Raw genomic sequence first — 19143 nt, forward strand, 5'->3', positions numbered from 1 at the left:
ACATAACTATTTTCGTCTCTACTCATTTCTATTTCTACATAACTATTTTCGTCTCTATTCATTTCTAGTTCTACATTTGTCTCTATTTATTTCTATTTCTACATAACTATTTTCTTCTCTATTCATTTCTATTTCTACACAACTATTTTCGTCTCTATTCATTTCTATTTCTATGCTAAATTCCATGCTAAAATCGTTGAATATTATAACAAGTCCTACTGTTTGTTTTGTCTCTATTCATTTCTATTTCTACATAACTATTTTCGTATCTACTCATTTCTATTTCTACATAACTAATTTCGTCTCTATTCATTTCTAGTTCTACATTTGTCTCAATTTATTTCTATTTCTACATAACTATTTTCGTCTCTATTCATTTCTATTTCTACACAACTATTTTCGTCTCTATTCATTTCTATTTCTATGCTAAATTAAATGCTAAAATCGTTGAATATTATAACAAGTCCTACTGTTTGTTTTGTCTCTATTCATTTCTATTTCTACATAACTATTTTCGTCTCTACTCATTTCTATTTCTACACAGCTATTTTCGTCTCTATTCATTTCTAGTTCTACATTTGTCTCTATTTATTTCTATTTCTACATAAATATTTTCTTCTCTATTCATTTCTATTTCTACACAACTATTTTCGTCTCTATTCATTTCTATTTCTATGCTAAATTCCATGCTAAAATCGTTGAATATTATAACAAGTCCTACTGTTTGTTTCGTCTCTATTCATTTCTATTTCTACATAACTATTTTCGTCTCTACTCATTTCTATTTCTACATAACTATTTTCGTCTCTATTCATTTCTAGTTCTACATTTGTCTCTATTTATTTCTATTTCTACATAACTATTTTCGTCTTTATTCATTTCTATTTCTACACAACTATTTTCGTCTCTATTCATTTCTATTTCTATGCTAAATTAAATGCTAAAATCGTTGAATATTATAACAAGTCCTACTGTTTGTTTTGTCTCTATTCATTTCTATTTCTACATAACTATTTTCGTCTCTACTCATTTCTATTTCTACACAGCTATTTTCGTCTCTATTCATTTCTAGTTCTACATTTGTCTCTATTTATTTCTATTTCTACATAAATATTTTCTTCTCTATTCATTTCTATTTCTACACAACTATTTTCGTCTCTATTCATTTCTATTTCTATGCTAAATTCCATGCTAAAATCGTTGAATATTATAACAAGTCCTACTGTTTGTTTTGTCTCTATTCATTTCTATTTCTACATAACTATTTTCGTCTCTACTCATTTCTATTTCTACATAACTATTTTCGTCTCTATTCATTTCTAGTTCTACATTTGTCTCTATTTATTTCTATTTCTACATAACTATTTTCTTCTCTATTCATTTCTATTTCTACACAACTATTTTCGTCTCTATTCATTTCTATTTCTATGCTAAATTCCATGCTAAAATCGTTGAATATTATAACAAGTCCTACTGTTTGTTTCGTCTCTATTCATTTCTATTTCTACATAACTATTTTCGTCTCTACTCATTTCTATTTCTACATAGCTATTTTCGTCTCTATTCATTTCTAGTTCTACATTTGTCTCTATTTATTTCTATTTCTACATAACTATTTTCTTCTCTATTCATTTCTATTTCTACACAACTATTTTCGTCTCTATTCATTTCTATTTCTATGCTAAATTCCATGCTAAAATCGTTGAATATTATAACAAGTCCTACTGTTTGTTTTGTCTCTATTCATTTCTATTTCTACATAACTATTTTCGTATCTACTCATTTCTATTTCTACATAACTAATTTCGTCTCTATTCATTTCTAGTTCTACATTTGTCTCTATTTATTTCTATTTCTACATAACTATTTTCGTCTCTATTCATTTCTATTTCTACACAACTATTTTCGTCTCTATTCATTTCTATTTCTATGCTAAATTCCATGCTAAAATCGTTGAATATTATAACAAGTCCTACTGTTTGTTTCGTCTCTATTCATTTCTATTTCTACATAACTATTTTCGTCTCTACTCATTTCTATTTCTACACAGCTATTTTCGTCTCTATTCATTTCTAGTTCTACATTTGTCTCTATTTATTTCTATTTCTACATAACTATTTTCTTCTCTATTCATTTCTATTTCTACACAACTATTTTCGTCTCTATTCATTTCTATTTCTATGCTAAATTCCATGCTAAAATCGTTGAATATTATAACAAGTCCTACTGTTTGTTTTGTCTCTATTCATTTCTATTTCTACATAACTATTTTCGTATCTACTCATTTCTATTTCTACATAACTAATTTCGTCTCTATTCATTTCTAGTTCTACATTTGTCTCTATTTATTTCTATTTCTACATAACTATTTTCGTCTCTATTCATTTCTATTTTTACACAACTATTTTCGTCTCTATTCATTTCTATTTTTATGCTAAATTCCATGCTAAAATCGTTGAATATTATAACAAGTCCTACTGTTTGTTTTGTCTCGATTCATTTCTATTTCTACATAACTATTTTCGTCTCTACTCATTTCTATTTCTACATAACTATTTTCGTCTATATTCATTTCTAGTTCTACATTTGTCTCTATTTATTTCTATTTCTACATAACTATTTTCTTCTCTGTTCATTTCTATTTCTACACAACTATTTTCTTCTCTATTCATTTCTATTTCTATGCTAAATTCCATGCTAAAATCGTTGAATATTATAACAAGTCCTACTGTTTGTTTAGTCTCTATTCATTTCTATTTCTACATAACTATTTTCGTCTCTACTCATTTCTATTTCTACATAGCTATTTTCGTCTCTATTCATTTCTAGTTCTACATTTGTCTCTATTTATTTCTATTTCTACATAACTATTTTCTTCTCTATTCATTTCTATTTCTACACAACTATTTTCGTCTCTATTCATTTCTATTTCTATGCTAAATTCCATGCTAAAATCGTTGAATATTATAACAAGTCCTACTGTTTGTTTTGTCTCTATTCATTTCTATTTCTACATAACTATTTTCGTCTCTACTCATTTCTATTTCTACATAACTAATTTCGTCTCTATTCATTTCTAGTTCTACATTTGTCTCTATTTATTTCTATTTCTACATAACTATTTTCGTCTCTATTCATTTCTATTTCTACACAACTATTTTCGTCTCTATTCATTTCTATTTTTATGCTAAATTCCATGCTAAAATCGTTGAATTTTATAACAAGTCCTACTGTTTGTTTTGTCTCTATTCATTTCTATTTCTACATAACTATTTTCGTCTCTACTCATTTCTATTTCTACATAACTATTTTCGTCTCTATTCATTTCTAGTTCTACATTTGTCTCTATTTATTTCTATTTCTACATAACTATTTTCTTCTCTATTCATTTCTATTTCTACACAACTATTTTCGTCTCTATTCATTTCTATTTCTATGCTAAATTCCATGCTAAAATCGTTGAATATTATAACAAGTCCTACTGTTTGTTTTGTCTCTATTCATTTCTATTTCTACATAACTATTTTCGTATCTACTCATTTCTATTTCTACATAACTAATTTCGTCTCTATTCATTTCTAGTTCTACATTTGTCTCTATTTATTTCTATTTCTACATAACTATTTTCGTCTCTATTCATTTCTATTTCTACACAACTATTTTCGTCTCTATTCATTTCTATTTTTATGCTAAATTCCATGCTAAAATCGTTGAATATTATAACAAGTCCTACTGTTTGTTTTGTCTCTATTCATTTCTATTTCTACATAACTATTTTCGTCTCTACTCATTTCTATTTCTACATAGCTATTTTCGTCTCTATTCATTTCTAGTTCTACATTTGTCTCTATTTATTTCTATTTCTACATAACTATTTTCTTCTCTATTCATTTCTATTTCTACACAACTATTTTCGTCTCTATTCATTTCTATTTCTATGCTAAATTCCATGCTAAAATCGTTGAATATTATAACAAGTCCTACTGTTTGTTTCGTCTCTATTCATTTCTATTTCTACATAACTATTTTCGTCTCTACTCATTTCTATTTCTACACAGCTATTTTCGTCTCTATTCATTTCTAGTTCTACATTTGTCTCTATTTATTTCTATTTCTACATAACTATTTTCTTCTCTATTCATTTCTATTTCTACACAACTATTTTCGTCTCTATTCATTTCTATTTCTATGCTAAATTCCATGCTAAAATCGTTGAATATTATAACAAGTCCTACTGTTTGTTTCGTCTCTATTCATTTCTATTTCTACATAACTATTTTCGTCTCTACTCATTTCTATTTCTACACAGCTATTTTCGTCTCTATTCATTTCTATTTCTATGCTAAATTCCATGCTAAAATCGTTGAATATTATAACAAGTCCTACTGTTTGTTTTGTCTCTATTCATTTCTATTTCTACATAACTATTTTCGTATCTACTCATTTCTATTTCTACATAACTAATTTCGTCTCTATTCATTTCTAGTTCTACATTTGTCTCTATTTATTTCTATTTCTACATAACTATTTTCGTCTCTATTCATTTCTATTTTTACACAACTATTTTCGTCTCTATTCATTTCTATTTTTATGCTAAATTCCATGCTAAAATCGTTGAATATTATAACAAGTCCTACTGTTTGTTTTGTCTCGATTCATTTCTATTTCTACATAACTATTTTCGTCTCTACTCATTTCTATTTCTACATAACTATTTTCGTCTCTATTCATTTCTAGTTCTACATTTGTCTCTATTTATTTCTATTTCTACATAACTATTTTCTTCTCTATTCATTTCTATTTCTACACAACTATTTTCGTCTCTATTCATTTCTATTTATATGCTAAATTCTATGCTAAAATCGTTGAATATTATAACAAGTCCTACTGTTTGTTTTGTCTCTATTCATTTCTATTTCTACATAACTATTTTCGTATCTACTCATTTCTATTTCTACATAACTAATTTCGTCTCTATTCATTTCTAGTTCTACATTTGTCTCTATTTATTTCTATTTCTACATAACTATTTTCGTCTCTATTCATTTCTATTTTTACACAACTATTTTCGTCTCTATTCATTTCTATTTTTATGCTAAATTCCATGCTAAAATCGTTGAATATTATAACAAGTCCTACTGTTTGTTTTGTCTCGATTCATTTCTATTTCTACATAACTATTTTCGTCTCTACTCATTTCTATTTCTACATAACTATTTTCGTCTCTATTCATTTCTAGTTCTACATTTGTCTCTATTTATTTCTATTTCTACATAACTATTTTCTTCTCTGTTCATTTCTATTTCTACACAACTATTTTCTTCTCTATTCATTTCTATTTCTATGCTAAATTCCATGCTAAAATCGTTGAATATTATAACAAGTCCTACTGTTTGTTTAGTCTCTATTCATTTCTATTTCTACATAACTATTTTCGTCTCTACTCATTTCTATTTCTACATAGCTATTTTCGTCTCTATTCATTTCTAGTTCTACATTTGTCTCTATTTATTTCTATTTCTAGATAACTATTTTCTTCTCTATTCATTTCTATTTCTACACAACTATTTTCGTCTCTATTCATTTCTATTTCTATGCTAAATTCCATGCTAAAATCGTTGAATATTATAACAAGTCCTACTGTTTGTTTTGTCTCTATTCATTTCTATTTCTACATAACTATTTTCGTCTCTACTCATTTCTATTTCTACATAACTAATTTCGTCTCTATTCATTTCTAGTTCTACATTTGTCTCTATTTATTTCTATTTCTACATAACTATTTTCGTCTCTATTCATTTCTATTTCTACACAACTATTTTCGTCTCTATTCATTTCTATTTTTATGCTAAATTCCATGCTAAAATCGTTGAATTTTATAACAAGTCCTACTGTTTGTTTTGTCTCTATTCATTTCTATTTCTACATAACTATTTTCGTCTCTACTCATTTCTATTTCTACATAACTATTTTCGTCTCTACTCATTTCTATTTCTACATAACTATTTTCGTCTCTATTCATTTCTAGTTCTACATTTGTCTCTATTTATTTCTATTTCTACATAACTATTTTCTTCTCTATTCATTTCTATTTCTACACAACTATTTTCGTCTCTATTCATTTCTATTTCTATGCTAAATTCCATGCTAAATTCGTTGAATATTATAATAAGTCCTACTGTTTGTTTTGTCTCTATTCATTTCTATTTCTACATAACTATTTTCGTATCTACTCATTTCTATTTCTACATAACTAATTTCGTCTCTATTCATTTCTAGTTCTACATTTGTCTCTATTTATTTCTATTTCTACATAACTATTTTCGTCTCTATTCATTTCTATTTCTACACAACTATTTTCGTCTCTATTCATTTCTATTTTTATGCTAAATTCCATGCTAAAATCGTTGAATATTATAACAAGTCCTACTGTTTGTTTTGTCTCTATTCATTTCTATTTCTACATAACTATTTTCGTCTCTACTCATTTCTATTTCTACATAGCTATTTTCGTCTCTATTCATTTCTAGTTCTACATTTGTCTCTATTTATTTCTATTTCTACATAACTATTTTCTTCTCTATCCATTTCTATTTCTACACAACTATTTTCGTCTCTATTCATTTCTATTTCTATGCTAAATTCCATGCTAAAATCGTTGAATATTATAACAAGTCCTACTGTTTGTTTCGTCTCTATTCATTTCTATTTCTACATAACTATTTTCGTCTCTACTCATTTCTATTTCTACACAGCTATTTTCGTCTCTATTCATTTCTAGTTCTACATTTGTCTCTATTTATTTCTATTTCTACATAACTATTTTCTTCTCTATTCATTTCTATTTCTACACAACTATTTTCGTCTCTATTCATTTCTATTTCTATGCTAAATTCAATGCTAAAATCGTTGAATATTATAACAAGTCCTACTGTTTGTTTCGTCTCTATTCATTTCTATTTCTACATAACTATTTTCGTCTCTACTCATTTCTATTTCTACACAGCTATTTTCGTCTCTATTCATTTCTAGTTCTACATTTGTCTCTATTTATTTCTATTTCTACATAACTATTTTCTTCTCTATTCATTTCTATTTCTACACAACTATTTTCGTCTCTATTCATTTCTATTTCTATGCTAAATTCCATGCTAAAATCGTTGAATATTATAACAAGTCCTACTGTTTGTTTTGTCTCTATTCATTTCTATTTCTACATAACTATTTTCGTATCTACTCATTTCTATTTCTACATAACTAATTTCGTCTCTATTCATTTCTAGTTCTACATTTGTCTCTATTTATTTCTATTTCTACATAACTATTTTCGTCTCTATTCATTTCTATTTTTACACAACTATTTTCGTCTCTATTCATTTCTATTTTTATGCTAAATTCCATGCTAAAATCGTTGAATATTATAACAAGTCCTACTGTTTGTTTTGTCTCGATTCATTTCTATTTCTACATAACTATTTTCGTCTCTACTCATTTCTATTTCTACATAACTATTTTCGTCTCTATTCATTTCTAGTTCTACATTTGTCTCTATTTATTTCTATTTCTACATAACTATTTTCTTCTCTGTTCATTTCTATTTCTACACAACTATTTTCTTCTCTATTCATTTCTATTTCTATGCTAAATTCCATGCTAAAATCGTTGAATATTATAACAAGTCCTACTGTTTGTTTAGTCTCTATTCATTTCTATTTCTACATAACTATTTTCGTCTCTACTCATTTCTATTTCTACATAGCTATTTTCGTCTCTATTCATTTCTAGTTCTACATTTGTCTCTATTTATTTCTATTTCTACATAACTATTTTCTTCTCTATTCATTTCTATTTCTACACAACTATTTTCGTCTCTATTCATTTCTATTTTTATGCTAAATTCCATGCTAAAATCGTTGAATATTATAACAAGTCCTACTGTTTGTTTTGTCTCTATTCATTTCTATTTCTACATAACTATTTTCGTCTCTACTCATTTCTATTTCTACATAACTAATTTCGTCTCTATTCATTTCTAGTTCTACATTTGTCTCTATTTATTTCTATTTCTACATAACTATTTTCGTCTCTATTCATTTCTATTTCTACACAACTATTTTCGTCTCTATTCATTTCTATTTTTATGCTAAATTCCATGCTAAAATCGTTGAATTTTATAACAAGTCCTACTGTTTGTTTAGTCTCTATTCATTTCTATTTCTACATAACTATTTTCGTCTCTACTCATTTCTATTTCTACATAGCTATTTTCGTCTCTATTCATTTCTAGTTCTACATTTGTCTCTATTTATTTCTATTTCTACATAACTATTTTCTTCTCTATTCATTTCTATTTCTACACAACTATTTTCGTCTCTATTCATTTCTATTTCTATGCTAAATTCCATGCTAAAATCGTTGAATATTATAACAAGTCCTACTGTTTGTTTTGTCTCTATTCATTTCTATTTCTACATAACTATTTTCGTCTCTACTCATTTCTATTTCTACATAACTAATTTCGTCTCTATTCATTTCTAGTTCTACATTTGTCTCTATTTATTTCTATTTCTACATAACTATTTTCGTCTCTATTCATTTCTATTTCTACACAACTATTTTCGTCTCTATTCATTTCTATTTTTATGCTAAATTCCATGCTAAAATCGTTGAATTTTATAACAAGTCCTACTGTTTGTTTTGTCTCTATTCATTTCTATTTCTACATAACTATTTTCGTCTCTACTCATTTCTATTTCTACATAACTATTTTCGTCTCTATTCATTTCTAGTTCTACATTTGTCTCTATTTATTTCTATTTCTACATAACTATTTTCTTCTCTATTCATTTCTATTTCTACACAACTATTTTCGTCTCTATTCATTTCTATTTCTATGCTAAATTCCATGCTAAAATCGTTGAATATTATAACAAGTCCTACTGTTTGTTTTGTCTCTATTCATTTCTATTTCTACATAACTATTTTCGTATCTACTCATTTCTATTTCTACATAACTAATTTCGTCTCTATTCATTTCTAGTTCTACATTTGTCTCTATTTATTTCTATTTCTACATAACTATTTTCGTCTCTATTCATTTCTATTTCTACACAACTATTTTCGTCTCTATTCATTTCTATTTTTATGCTAAATTCCATGCTAAAATCGTTGAATATTATAACAAGTCCTACTGTTTGTTTTGTCTCTATTCATTTCTATTTCTACATAACTATTTTCGTCTCTACTCATTTCTATTTCTACATAGCTATTTTCGTCTCTATTCATTTCTAGTTCTACATTTGTCTCTATTTATTTCTATTTCTACATAACTATTTTCTTCTCTATTCATTTCTATTTCTACACAACTATTTTCGTCTCTATTCATTTCTATTTCTATGCTAAATTCCATGCTAAAATCGTTGAATATTATAACAAGTCCTACTGTTTGTTTCGTCTCTATTCATTTCTATTTCTACATAACTATTTTCGTCTCTACTCATTTCTATTTCTACACAGCTATTTTCGTCTCTATTCATTTCTAGTTCTACATTTGTCTCTATTTATTTCTATTTCTACATAACTATTTTCTTCTCTATTCATTTCTATTTCTACACAACTATTTTCGTCTCTATTCATTTCTATTTCTATGCTAAATTCCATGCTAAAATCGTTGAATATTATAACAAGTCCTACTGTTTGTTTCGTCTCTATTCATTTCTATTTCTACATAACTATTTTCGTCTCTACTCATTTCTATTTCTACACAGCTATTTTCGTCTCTATTCATTTCTATTTCTATGCTAAATTCCATGCTAAAATCGTTGAATATTATAACAAGTCCTACTGTTTGTTTTGTCTCTATTCATTTCTATTTCTACATAACTATTTTCGTATCTACTCATTTCTATTTCTACATAACTAATTTCGTCTCTATTCATTTCTAGTTCTACATTTGTCTCTATTTATTTCTATTTCTACATAACTATTTTCGTCTCTATTCATTTCTATTTTTACACAACTATTTTCGTCTCTATTCATTTCTATTTTTATGCTAAATTCCATGCTAAAATCGTTGAATATTATAACAAGTCCTACTGTTTGTTTTGTCTCGATTCATTTCTATTTCTACATAACTATTTTCGTCTCTACTCATTTCTATTTCTACATAACTATTTTCGTCTCTATTCATTTCTAGTTCTACATTTGTCTCTATTTATTTCTATTTCTACATAACTATTTTCTTCTCTATTCATTTCTATTTCTACACAACTATTTTCGTCTCTATTCATTTCTATTTATATGCTAAATTCTATGCTAAAATCGTTGAATATTATAACAAGTCCTACTGTTTGTTTTGTCTCTATTCATTTCTATTTCTACATAACTATTTTCGTATCTACTCATTTCTATTTCTACATAACTAATTTCGTCTCTATTCATTTCTAGTTCTACATTTGTCTCTATTTATTTCTATTTCTACATAACTATTTTCGTCTCTATTCATTTCTATTTTTACACAACTATTTTCGTCTCTATTCATTTCTATTTTTATGCTAAATTCCATGCTAAAATCGTTGAATATTATAACAAGTCCTACTGTTTGTTTTGTCTCGATTCATTTCTATTTCTACATAACTATTTTCGTCTCTACTCATTTCTATTTCTACATAACTATTTTCGTCTCTATTCATTTCTAGTTCTACATTTGTCTCTATTTATTTCTATTTCTACATAACTATTTTCTTCTCTGTTCATTTCTATTTCTACACAACTATTTTCTTCTCTATTCATTTCTATTTCTATGCTAAATTCCATGCTAAAATCGTTGAATATTATAACAAGTCCTACTGTTTGTTTAGTCTCTATTCATTTCTATTTCTACATAACTATTTTCGTCTCTACTCATTTCTATTTCTACATAGCTATTTTCGTCTCTATTCATTTCTAGTTCTACATTTGTCTCTATTTATTTCTATTTCTAGATAACTATTTTCTTCTCTATTCATTTCTATTTCTACACAACTATTTTCGTCTCTATTCATTTCTATTTCTATGCTAAATTCCATGCTAAAATCGTTGAATATTATAACAAGTCCTACTGTTTGTTTTGTCTCTATTCATTTCTATTTCTACATAACTATTTTCGTCTCTACTCATTTCTATTTCTACATAACTAATTTCGTCTCTATTCATTTCTAGTTCTACATTTGTCTCTATTTATTTCTATTTCTACATAACTATTTTCGTCTCTATTCATTTCTATTTCTACACAACTATTTTCGTCTCTATTCATTTCTATTTTTATGCTAAATTCCATGCTAAAATCGTTGAATTTTATAACAAGTCCTACTGTTTGTTTTGTCTCTATTCATTTCTATTTCTACATAACTATTTTCGTCTCTACTCATTTCTATTTCTACATAACTATTTTCGTCTCTACTCATTTCTATTTCTACATAACTATTTTCGTCTCTATTCATTTCTAGTTCTACATTTGTCTCTATTTATTTCTATTTCTACATAACTATTTTCTTCTCTATTCATTTCTATTTCTACACAACTATTTTCGTCTCTATTCATTTCTATTTCTATGCTAAATTCCATGCTAAATTCGTTGAATATTATAATAAGTCCTACTGTTTGTTTTGTCTCTATTCATTTCTATTTCTACATAACTATTTTCGTATCTACTCATTTCTATTTCTACATAACTAATTTCGTCTCTATTCATTTCTAGTTCTACATTTGTCTCTATTTATTTCTATTTCTACATAACTATTTTCGTCTCTATTCATTTCTATTTCTACACAACTATTTTCGTCTCTATTCATTTCTATTTTTATGCTAAATTCCATGCTAAAATCGTTGAATATTATAACAAGTCCTACTGTTTGTTTTGTCTCTATTCATTTCTATTTCTACATAACTATTTTCGTCTCTACTCATTTCTATTTCTACATAGCTATTTTCGTCTCTATTCATTTCTAGTTCTACATTTGTCTCTATTTATTTCTATTTCTACATAACTATTTTCTTCTCTATCCATTTCTATTTCTACACAACTATTTTCGTCTCTATTCATTTCTATTTCTATGCTAAATTCCATGCTAAAATCGTTGAATATTATAACAAGTCCTACTGTTTGTTTCGTCTCTATTCATTTCTATTTCTACATAACTATTTTCGTCTCTACTCATTTCTATTTCTACACAGCTATTTTCGTCTCTATTCATTTCTAGTTCTACATTTGTCTCTATTTATTTCTATTTCTACATAACTATTTTCTTCTCTATTCATTTCTATTTCTACACAACTATTTTCGTCTCTATTCATTTCTATTTCTATGCTAAATTCAATGCTAAAATCGTTGAATATTATAACAAGTCCTACTGTTTGTTTCGTCTCTATTCATTTCTATTTCTACATAACTATTTTCGTCTCTACTCATTTCTATTTCTACACAGCTATTTTCGTCTCTATTCATTTCTAGTTCTACATTTGTCTCTATTTATTTCTATTTCTACATAACTATTTTCTTCTCTATTCATTTCTATTTCTACACAACTATTTTCGTCTCTATTCATTTCTATTTCTATGCTAAATTCCATGCTAAAATCGTTGAATATTATAACAAGTCCTACTGTTTGTTTTGTCTCTATTCATTTCTATTTCTACATAACTATTTTCGTATCTACTCATTTCTATTTCTACATAACTAATTTCGTCTCTATTCATTTCTAGTTCTACATTTGTCTCTATTTATTTCTATTTCTACATAACTATTTTCGTCTCTATTCATTTCTATTTTTACACAACTATTTTCGTCTCTATTCATTTCTATTTTTATGCTAAATTCCATGCTAAAATCGTTGAATATTATAACAAGTCCTACTGTTTGTTTTGTCTCGATTCATTTCTATTTCTACATAACTATTTTCGTCTCTACTCATTTCTATTTCTACATAACTATTTTCGTCTCTATTCATTTCTAGTTCTACATTTGTCTCTATTTATTTCTATTTCTACATAACTATTTTCTTCTCTGTTCATTTCTATTTCTACACAACTATTTTCTTCTCTATTCATTTCTATTTCTATGCTAAATTCCATGCTAAAATCGTTGAATATTATAACAAGTCCTACTGTTTGTTTAGTCTCTATTCATTTCTATTTCTACATAACTATTTTCGTCTCTACTCATTTCTATTTCTACATAGCTATTTTCGTCTCTATTCATTTCTAGTTCTACATTTGTCTCTATTTATTTCTATTTCTACATAACTATTTTCTTCTCTATTCATTTCTATTTCTACACAACTATTTTCGTCTCTATTCATTTCTATTTTTATGCTAAATTCCATGCTAAAATCGTTGAATATTATAACAAGTCCTACTGTTTGTTTTGTCTCTATTCATTTCTATTTCTACATAACTATTTTCGTCTCTACTCATTTCTATTTCTACATAACTAATTTCGTCTCTATTCATTTCTAGTTCTACATTTGTCTCTATTTATTTCTATTTCTACATAACTATTTTCGTCTCTATTCATTTCTATTTCTACACAACTATTTTCGTCTCTATTCATTTCTATTTTTATGCTAAATTCCATGCTAAAATCGTTGAATTTTATAACAAGTCCTACTGTTTGTTTTGTCTCTATTCATTTCTATTTCTACATAACTATTTTCGTCTCTACTCATTTCTATTTCTACATAACTATTTTCGTCTCTATTCATTTCTAGTTCTACATTTGTCTCTATTTATTTCTATTTCTACATAACTATTTTCTTCTCTATTCATTTCTATTTCTACACAACTATTTTCGTCTCTATTCATTTCTATTTCTATGCTAAATTCCATGCTAAAATCGTTGAATATTATAACAAGTCCTACTGTTTGTTTTGTCTCTATTCATTTCTATTTCTACATAACTATTTTCGTATCTACTCATTTCTATTTCTACATAACTAATTTCGTCTCTATTCATTTCTAGTTCTACATTTGTCTCTATTTATTTCTATTTCTACATAACTATTTTCGTCTCTATTCATTTCTATTTTTACACAACTATTTTCGTCTCTATTCATTTCTATTTTTATGCTAAATTCCATGCTAAAATCGTTGAATTTTATAACAAGTCCTACTGTTTGTTTTGTCTCTATTCATTTCTATTTCTACATAACTATTTTCGTCTCTACTCATTTCTATTTCTACATAACTATTTTCGTCTCTATTCATTTCTAGTTCTACATTTGTCTCTATTTATTTCTATTTCTACATAACTATTTTCTTCTCTATTCATTTCTATTTCTACACAACTATTTTCGTCTCTATTCATTTCTATTTCTATGCTAATTTCCATGCTAAAATCGTTGAATATTATAACAAGTCCTACTGTTTGTTTTGTCTCTATTCATTTCTATTTCTACATAACTATTTTCGTATCTACTCATTTCTATTTCTACATAACTAATTTCGTCTCTATTCATTTCTAGTTCTACATTTGTCTCTATTTATTTCTATTTCTACATAACTATTTTCGTCTCTATTCATTTCTATTTTTACACAACTATTTTCGTCTCTATTCATTTCTATTTTTATGCTAAATTCCATGCTAAAATCGTTGAATATTATAACAAGTCCTACTGTTCGTTTTGTCTCGATTCATTTCTATTTCTACATAACTATTTTCGTCTCTACTCATTTCTATTTCTACATAACTATTTTCGTCTCTATTCATTTCTAGTTCTACATTTGTCTCTATTTATTTCTATTTCTACATAACTATTTTCTTCTCTGTTCATTTCTATTTCTACACAACTATTTTCTTCTCTATTCATTTCTATTTCTATGCTAAATTCCATGCTAAAATCGTTGAATATTATAACAAGTCCTACTGTTTGTTTAGTCTCTATTCATTTCTATTTCTACATAACTATTTTCGTCTCTACTCATTTCTATTTCTACATAGCTATTTTCGTCTCTATTCATTTCTAGTTCTACATTTGTCTCTATTTATTTCTATTTCTACATAACTATTTTCTTCTCTATTCATTTCTATTTCTACACAACTATTTTCGTCTCTATTCATTTCTATTTTTATGCTAAATTCCATGCTAAAATCGTTGAATATTATAACAAGTCCTACTCTTTGTTTTGTCTCTATTCATTTCTATTTCTACATAACTATTTTCGTCTCTACTCATTTCTATTTCTACATAACTATTTTCGTCTCTATTCACTTCTAGTTCTACATTTGTCTCTATTTATTTCTATTTCTACATAACTATTTTCGTCTCTATTCATTTCTATTTCTACACAACTATTTTCGTCTCTATTCATTTCTATTTCTATGCTAAATTCCATGCTAAAATTGTTGAATATTATAACAAGTCCTACTGTTTGTTTTGTCTCTATTCATTTCTATTTCTACATAACTATTTTCGTGTCTACTCATTTCTATTTCTACATAACTATTTTCGTCTCTATTCATTTCTAGTTCTACATTTGTCTCTATTTATTTCTATTTCTACATAACTATTTTCTTCTCTATTCATTTCTATTTCTACACAACTATTTTCGTCTCTATTCATTTCTATTTCTATGCTAAATTCCATGCTAAAATCGTTGAATATTATAACAAGTCCTACTGTTTGTTTCGTCTCTATTCATTTCTATTTCTACATAACTATTTTCGTCTCTACTCATTTCTATTTCTACATAGCTATTTTCGTCTCTATTCATTTCTAGTTCTACATTTGTCTCTATTTATTTCTATTTCTACATAACTATTTTCGTCTCTATTCATTTCTATTTCTACACAACTATTTTCGTCTCTATTCATTTCTATTTTTATGCTAAATTCCATGCTAAAATCGTTGAATATTATAACAAGTCCTACTGTTTGTTTTGTCTCTATTCATTTCTATTTCTACATAACTATTTTCGTGTCTACTCATTTCTATTTCTACATAGCTATTTTCGTCTCTATTCATTTCTAGTTCTACATTTGTCTCTATTTATTTCTATTTCTACATAACTATTTTCTTCTCTATTCATTTCTCTTTCTACACAACTATTTTCGTCTCTATTCATTTCTATTTCTATGCTAAATTCCATGCTAAAATCGTTGAATATTATAACAAGTCCTACTGTTTGTTTCGTCTCTATTCATTTCTATTTCTACATAACTATTTTCGTGTCTACTCATTTCTATTTCTACATAACTATTTCCGTCTCTATTCATTTCTAGTTCTACATTTGTCTCTATTTATTTCTATTTCTACATAACTATTTTCTTCTCTATTCATTTCTATTTCTACACAACTATTTTCGTCTCTATTCATTTCTATTTCTATGCTAAATTCCATGCTAAAATCGTTGAATATTATAACAAGTCCTACTGTTTGTTTTGTCTCTATTCATTTCTATTTCTACATAACTATTTTCGTATCTACTCATTTCTATTTCTACATAACTAATTTCGTCTCTATTCATTTCTAGTTCTACATTTGTCTCTATTTATTTCTATTTCTACATAACTATTTTCGTCTCTATTCATTTCTATTTTTACACAACTATTTTCGTCTCTATTCATTTCTATTTTTATGCTAAATTCCATGCTAAAATCGTTGAATATTATAACAAGTCCTACTGTTTGTTTTGTCTCGATTCATTTCTATTTCTACATAACTATTTTCGTCTCTACTCATTTCTATTTCTACATAACTATTTTCGTCTCTATTCATTTCTAGTTCTACATTTGTCTCTATTTATTTCTATTTCTACATAACTATTTTCTTCTCTGTTCATTTCTATTTCTACACAATTATTTTCTTCTCTATTCATTTCTATTTCTATGCTAAATTCCATGCTAAAATCGTTGAATATTATAACAAGTCCTACTGTTTGTTTAGTCTCTATTCATTTCTATTTCTACATAACTATTTTCGTCTCTACTCATTTCTATTTCTACACAGCTATTTTCGTCTCTATTCATTTCTAGTTCTACATTTGTCTCTATTTATTTCTATTTCTACATAACTATTTTCGTCTCTATTCATTTCTATTTCTACACAACTATTTTCGTCTCTATTCATTTCTATTTTTATGCTAAATTCCATGCTAAAATCGTTGAATATTATAACAAGTCCTACTGTTTGTTTTGTCTCGATTCATTTCTATTTCTACATAACTATTTTCGTCTCTACTCATTTCTATTTCTACATAACTATTTTCGTCTCTATTCATTTCTAGTTCTACATTTGTCTCTATTTATTTCTATTTCTACATAACTATTTTCTTCTCTGTTCATTTCTATTTCTACACAATTATTTTCTTCTCTATTCATTTCTATTTCTATGCTAAATTCCATGCTAAAATCGTTGAATATTATAACAAGTCCTACTGTTTGTTTAGTCTCTATTCATTTCTATTTCTACATAACTATTTTCGTCTCTACTCATTTCTATTTCTACACAGCTATTTTCGTCTCTATTCATTTCTAGTTCTACATTTGTCTCTATTTATTTCTATTTCTACATAACTATTTTCTTCTCTATTCATTTCTATTTCTACACAACTATTTTCGTCTCTATTCATTTCTATTTCTATGCTAAATTCCATGCTAAAATCGTTGAATATTATAACAAGTCCTACTGTTTGTTTTGTCTCTATTCATTTCTATTTCTACATAACTATTTTCGTATCTACTCATTTCTATTTCTACATAACTAATTTCGTCTCTATTCATTTCTAGTTCTACATTTGTCTCTATTTATTTCTATTTCTACATAACTATTTTCGTCTCTATTCATTTCTATTTTTACACAACTATTTTCGTCTCTATTCATTTCTATTTTTATGCTAAATTCCATGCTAAAATCGTTGAATATTATAACAAGTCCTACTGTTTGTTTTGTCTCGATTCATTTCTATTTCTACATAACTATTTTCGTCTCTACTCATTTCTATTTCTACATAACTATTTTCGTCTCTATTCATTTCTAGTTCTACATTTGTCTCTATTTATTTCTATTTCTACATAACTATTTTCTTCTCTGTTCATTTCTATTTCTACACAACTATTTTCTTCTCTATTCATTTCTATTTCTATGCTAAATTCCATGCTAAAATCGTTGAATATTATAACAAGTCCTACTGTTTGTTTAGTCTCTATTCATTTCTATTTCTACATAACTATTTTCGTCTCTACTCATTTCTATTTCTACATAGCTATTTTCGTCTCTATTCATTTCTAGTTCTACATTTGTCTCTATTTATTTCTATTTCTACATAACTATTTTCTTCTCTATTCATTTCTATTTCTACACAACTATTTTCGTCTCTATTCATTTCTATTTCTATGCTAAATTCCATGCTAAAATCGTTGAATATTATAACAAGTCCTACTGTTTGTTTTGTCTCTATTCATTTCTATTTCTACATAACTATTTTCGTCTCTACTCATTTCTATTTCTACATAACTAATTTCGTCTCTATTCATTTCTAGTTCTACATTTGTCTCTATTTATTTCTATTTCTACATAACTATTTTCGTCTCTATTCATTTCTATTTTTACACAACTATTTTCGTCTCTATTCATTTCTATTTTTATGCTAAATTCCATGCTAAAAGTGTTGAATATTATAACAAGTCCTACTGTTTGTTTTGTCTCGATTCATTTCTATTTCTACATAACTATTTTCGTCTCTACTCATTTCTATTTCTACATAACTATTTTCGTCTCTATTCATTTCTAGTTCTACATTTGTCTCTATTTATTTCTATTTCTACATAACTATTTTCTTCTCTGTTCATTTCTATTTCTACACAACTATTTTCTTCTCTATTCATTTCTATTTCTATGCTAAATTCCATGCTAAAATCGTTGAATATTATAACAAGTCCTACTGTTTGTTTAGTCTCTATTTATTTCTATTTCTACATAACTATTTTCGTCTCTACTCATTTCTATTTCTACATAGCTATTTTCGTCTCTATTCATTTCTAGTTCTACATTTGTCTCTATTTATTTCTATTTCTACATAACTATTTTCTTCTCTATTCATTTCTATTTCTACACAACTCTTTTCGTCTCTATTCATTTCTATTTCTATGCTAAATTCCATGCTAAAATC

This window comes from Stegodyphus dumicola, chromosome 10 (genome assembly GCF_044657685.1).
Source record: "Stegodyphus dumicola isolate Sdum_Otavi_A_Nest chromosome 10, ASM4465768v1".
NCBI classification, from domain to species: Eukaryota; Metazoa; Arthropoda; class Arachnida; order Araneae; family Eresidae; genus Stegodyphus; species Stegodyphus dumicola.